The sequence below is a fragment of the Corvus brachyrhynchos genome, unplaced genomic scaffold (genome assembly GCF_000691975.1).
Source record: "Corvus brachyrhynchos isolate BGI_N302 unplaced genomic scaffold, ASM69197v1 scaffold210, whole genome shotgun sequence".
In the NCBI taxonomy this organism is placed as follows: domain Eukaryota; kingdom Metazoa; phylum Chordata; class Aves; order Passeriformes; family Corvidae; genus Corvus; species Corvus brachyrhynchos.
The window spans coordinates 11,431-17,482 of NW_008235687.1; the positions used below are offsets into that span (position 1 = coordinate 11,431).

Sequence of the window (6,052 nt, forward strand, 5' to 3'; positions counted from 1 at the left end):
TGTTGAGATTGTGGAAAGCATGCAGAGAAGGGCAACAAGGCTGGTGAAGGGTCTGGAACAGAAGCCGTATGAAGAGCAGCTGAGGGAGCTGGGGTTGTTTAGCCTGGAGAAGAGGAGGCTCAGGGGGTACCTTATCACTCTCTACAACTACCTGAAAGGTGGTTGCAGCCATGCGGGGGTCGGTCTCTTCTTCCAGGCAACCAGCAACAGGATGGGAGGACACAGCCTCAAGCTGCTCCAGGGGAAGTTTAGGCTAAATATTAGAAAAAATTACTCACAGAAAGAATGGTTCAGCATTGGAATGGGCTGCCCAGGGAGATGGTTGAGTCACCGTCCCTGGAGGTGTTTAAAAAAAGACTTCATGAGGCACTCAGTGCCATGGTTTAGCTGATAAGGTAATGTTAGGCCATAGGTTGGACTCGATGATTGTTGGGGTCCCTCCCCTGCCGTGTAGCCCTGGGAGAGGGGCCCTGAGGGCACAGACACGGGGTTTCCCTGTCCCTGCTCAGCCTCGTTCCCATTGGTTGGTTTGTGTTCCCTGCGCGGGCAGAAGGACCCTTGGTCCCGTGACTGGAACAGTTCCTCGGCAGAGCTCTGGCCATGCGGCTGGAGAAATAAACATCTCTCTGAAACAGCTATCAAGAATCTGTCTGTCCATATATATTTCCTTTCCACGGGACTCCTGGTTTGATATATGCGTGTTGCAGGATCCCCACTGGAACAAATGGTGGAGAATGGAGAGCAGAACGATCCCCGATCCCTAAGCGACTGATTTGTGTGAGTAAACCCTGGAAACTTTGGATTCCTCTTCTTGGTTTTGCTTTGCTATTCCATATCTAAACTATGGAGGAACGGTGGGAAGACTCTTGGCTCTCAGAGCCGCATATGGACATTTATCTTAAACTTAAAATGATTCTTGAACAACGATTTGTAAATTTTAGCTTGATTCAAGCTCAAAAAGAACTGAAACACTTCCTGGCATGGTTGTTTAAGAACTTTTTCTATGTTTCTTGGGATTTAATTCTTACCAAGGGCTTTTGGAAAACCATTTGGACACAGTTAATACTGGAGTCAAAATATATGCCGATGGAAGAATATTTTCGTGAATATTATTTCGTTACCGAGACTGTTGAGCAATGTCAGCTGTGTCCTGGCGAAGGGAAGCCTGGCGCAGGGACCGTGCGGCCCAGGCCACGTGCACCGAGCGCTCTGCGAGCAGCAGCGAGGCAGTTCCCGCGAAAAAAAAATTTATATAGATATAAGAAGGAATTAAGTAACCCTAGATCAAGTTTTAGATTCCTAGTTTAGGAAGAGATATTTCTTCATTCTTTTTATCACTGGCATCAAGATTGAAGGAAACATTTTTTAAATAAATAATAATACTATTTCTGTTTAATATTGAAATAGTTTGAAGTACTCTAAAATTATAAAAGTATACTTCTATTTCAAATACCCCAAAGCAACAAATACTTACAGAGCTTAACCAAGAAAAAATATCTAGTTTGAAACCCACAAAAATGCACTCTGCAACTAATATGAAGAAAAGTACAAATACAAAAAACCCCACAAAGCTATGCTTTTAATCAAGTCCATTGTCTTTTCAATCAGACATAGACTCTAGTGTACTGTACTGTTTCCTAGGAAAAAAAAATGCAAACTCATTATTCTGTGAAATCCTGCGTATTCAGTTAACTTCACATTCTCTAATAGTTAATCTAAATTTACCAGGACTGCTCACAAAACATGAAGTTAAGGTCTGATATTAATCTTTACAGTATCAAGGTAAACATCTGCAACTGTGGACAGCCACATTCTCTTAAGTTGATCCTGTGTCCTTTGCTTCCCCTCCATCCTGTCAGTGGATGTGTAGTACAGTCACACTGGCCTTTGCTGTAAACAGAAAAAGACATTTCAGAACAAAATGGTTTTCCTTGGTATTTCCCAGGGGGCAAAGACACTAAATTACACATTCATTCAGTTTCTCTTTACACAACCAATGAAAACACCTACCACAAATCCTGGTAGATTGTTGCAATGTTGCAACATTGGATGTTGGGGTCCCTCCCCCGCCGTGTAGCCCTGGGAGAGGGGCCCTGAGGGCACAGACACGGGGTTTCCCTGCCCCTGCTCAGCCTCGTTCCCATTGGTTGGTTTGTGTTCCCCTGCGCGGGCAGAAGGACCCTTGGTCCCGTGACTGGAACAGTTCCTCGGCAGAGCTCTGGCCATGCGGCTGGAGAAATAAACATCTCTCTGAAACAGCTATCAAGAATCTGTCTGTCCATATATATTTCCTTTCCACGGGACTCCTGGTTTGATATATGCGTGTTGCAGGATCCCCACTGCAACAGATGATCTCAAAGGTCTTTTACAGCCTAGTTTATTCTGTGATTCTGTGAGTGTTGTCATGGACATGGAAAATGGGCGTCGATGAAGAGACAAAAGATGTAGCCAATGCCTTGGCATACCATTGGAATGTCTCGGGGGGGGGCGGGGGGAGGGAAGCAGTGTGGTCATGGCAGTTTCTTAGGTGGAGGTGGGTTCAGTCTTTGCTTGCCTTGGAGGGGAGATGATTGTGGTGTTTGGTGCTGGACTGCTGTTGCCCAGGAGGTTCCTGTGAAGTTTGTCCTGACTGCCTATTGGTGAGGCTGCTGCTTACAGTGAACTGTCGGTGGACTTGGACTTTCTCTGCAGCACCCTGCCCTTGCTGGGAGACCCCCCACCATCTGCGTGGGTGTTTCCAAGGGATAAAGACCAGACCCCCACCTCCTCTCTCACTCTTTGAGGAGAGCACCTTCCCAGCTGCTGGTGGACTGGAACCTCACTGGAGCCATCATCCCCAGGATACCGTGCCAGACACTGGAGGGCACAGGGAAACCAAACACCCCCTCCTTCCCAGGGCCACCATTAACCCCTGGGGAGGCTAAGGGCTTGCTTCGCCCCCCCCCCGAAGCCGTGGGGGAGTCACTGCAGTCTCTCTGCCTCAACGTTGGCCAATATCACCCCCTGATGGGTGTGGTCGTAACTACAACAAAGGGGAAGTTGCTTGACAGGCAGGAAAAGGCTGTTTGGGTTTTCTCTTTTTTTGTGTTGTTGCTGTTATTGTTGTTTGTGACTGATACATATTATAATATTGGCTTTCTACAAATGTTAAAATACATGCTATATGTATAATGTTAAAGTATCTTTGTTATAAAGATGTAGTTTTGTAACAATAACTAATGCCTTTATTTCTGTCATTAACTAAAAACTTAGACATAATAGTGAAATAGCTGATATAGTTATTCTTGTGGTAATTGAACAGTCTGCTTGATTGGATAACATCCAACCATGTGTTGAAGACCCCTGCAACTGACATGCCAACTATCAGCAACTACTGTCTGCAGAAACCATGGACCAAAGCCCGCTCTGGGGGTGATAATAAAAACTGACTAAACCACAGCCAAGAAATGCGCATGCTCTAAAAAGGCGGCTCTGACGCAATGCGCGAGTGGGGGGGGAAGGAAAGAACGTCGCATCCGTCCCGATTGCGTCTGGGGTGCCACACAAACACACTTGGACACACACTGACACATCGTAGTAGGTGGATACTCGCAGCCACTCACACACACACAGAGTCGGATAGCTCCTGCAGCGTTGCCGGGGACAAAGTGGCAGGAGGGGTCCTTTGTATGGAGCTCTGAGGGGTTTATTGGGGTCCCCGCTCAAAGGGAACCAGGGACAAAGAACACAGAACACTGAGGGGTCCAGGGTTTTATCCAGATTGGCACCCGGGGTGGGCATAATATCGGGAACCTATCATATGGGGGCCGGGGGGTGGAGACGACGTGGGGTGACAGGACAGTGACCACTGGGGAAGGCGAGGGGTGGAACAAGGGAACCGGGAGCCAGTGGGGTATCAAGGAAAGGAGAACTATCTAGAACATGGACTTAAAAAGGGTAAAAGGGGGTGGTCTTAGGCCTCTAAGCCTGCCCACCAGCGGACTACCACTGTTTTGGGGCTCTGTGACTCCTTGGTCACTCCTGTGGTGGTGGACTCAACCACTGCAACATCTCCCCCTTCTTTACTTAAAAAGAAGGCTTTTCCCACAGCCCTCAACAAAAAACTCTTAAGACAACTAAAAAGAAATAGAACCAGAAAAATGATCAAAATAACCCATAGGATAGTCTTAATAATCGAGGCCACCCAACTCAACAGTCCCCACTTCCCCAGGAGTCCATCAAACCATTCGCCTAAATCCTTCTTTAGGTCTTTTATCTGGTCCTGCATCTTCTGGATCGTTGCGTGGATGCTCTGGCTATGTGAGGAAAGGTTGAAACAACAGAATCCTTCAAACTCCTCACAGCCGTGGCCATGTGCCAGTAACAGGAAGTCAATTGCAGCCCTGTTCTGGAGCGTGGTCTGCCTGGTAGTTTCCTCATCTTCGAGGAGCTGGCTGAGTGCACTCAATGTTAAATTGGCTTGCTTACCAAGCCAGCACTCAAGGTGACCAATATCACCTATGGCCTTGGTAGCCGCCACCCATGGAAGGAATAGGGATGCCATGGCCTTCTTTGTATGAGACCAATTGACAATTTCACTATTACAATTTTCATTCAATTGTTGAATAAATCTTTTTTCGCGGGCCAATTGAGTTCTGTTACCGCAATTGATAATTTGGGTTTTGTTGGGTGCTAGCAGGGCAATCTTTCCAAGAGTGCACAGCCCTCCTTGAAGATGGGAAGGGATTCCAGCCCAAACCCTGTTTCCGCAAATAAGAAACACTCTCCGAGGGAGCACTCTGGGTTCGATAGTGGATGCCGACAGTGTGGGGCTGGTGTAATTGCACCAGCAGGCAGCATCATACTCTCTTTTCGTGAGGTCGACATCTTTGGTGTAACTCTTTTTGTGATGTGCCAATTAGAGCTACTCAGAGTTGGTTAATTTGTATCCAAATCGGACACAATAAGTGGCTTTGGAGGACCCCAGTAAAGCCAATTCTTGGGGCTCCTCTGGTGCATGTGGCAGTATCTTTGTTCACTGGTCCCAGGTGTCCACCAGGTTGGGCCTCTTACCGGCAAAGGGGTAGTCTTTGGGCTGGAGGGGGATCCCCACCAGGCAGGTGGACAATGGGTCTTCCATGCCAGTCATTGAGAGGCACATGTGGTCTTGGTTAATGGCGTTGGCCAACATGATCCAAACGTTGGCCTTCGGCTATGGGACAATCCACGCGATGACATCTGGTGTTATGATGCAGGAGATCATGATGAGGCGGAGGTAGATCTCCATCCTGGTGGAATGGGGTTTTCTGGGCAGGCTCCTCTGTGGGGTTGTAAATAAAGCTAACATAAATCAGGATCAAAAGCATTAAAAACCTTACAACTTGTTGGTTCCTCTTTTAACTTTTCCTTCCCCTCTCTTTCCCCCCTCTTCAAAAAAAAGGTAAGTAAGGGGCTTAGGGTAAGTGAGGGACCATGGGGTGGGAAAGCACATGAGGGAAGGCAACAGGGCCATGCTGTCTGGAGGTAGCACAAGTTAGTTGTTGCTGTAGCCTGTCTGCTTGGGCTGATGTCTCCTCCAAGCAGCACTTGTCTCATCCTGTGGTTGTGTGGTATCTTGTGTTTTGTCTCTGGTCTCCTCAGGGGTCGCTGCTGATGGTCCTAGGTAAGGCTTTACATTTCTGCCTGGCACCCACTTCAATCCTGTAGGGGTAGAAACACACACATACCCCCTCCCCAGGTAATAAGCTGGAAGGGCCTGTGAATCTGGTGGCTCTCAGGGTCTTTGATCAACACTGGTGGTTGCTCCTTTAATTAGGCTTGGGTCGAATTAGTAAAATGCCAGAATATGGGAGGGGTTGGCTCTGAGAAAGAATTATTCAAAAAATTTATTGTGAAGAGAGCCTTACAGAGTCTCACAATGGGAGAGTTAATATCTGTCCCTCCACGTTGTTGATCAAGGACCTTCTTGATGGTTTGGTGGGCCCTCTCGACAATGGACTGTCCTGTGGGGGAATGGGGAATGCCCGTGGTGTGCTGGCTGCCCCAGGTACTAAAAAACTCTTGCAGCTGTTTT

The 6,052-nt window shown here is 47.5% G+C and overlaps 1 pseudogene; it reads left to right on the top strand.

Moving 5' to 3' along the window:
* LOC108445291 overlaps positions 1 to 5,258 on the top strand; it is an 8,686-nt pseudogene extending 3,428 nt beyond the window's left edge.
* Positions 5,259 to 6,052: the final 794 nt, after the last annotated feature.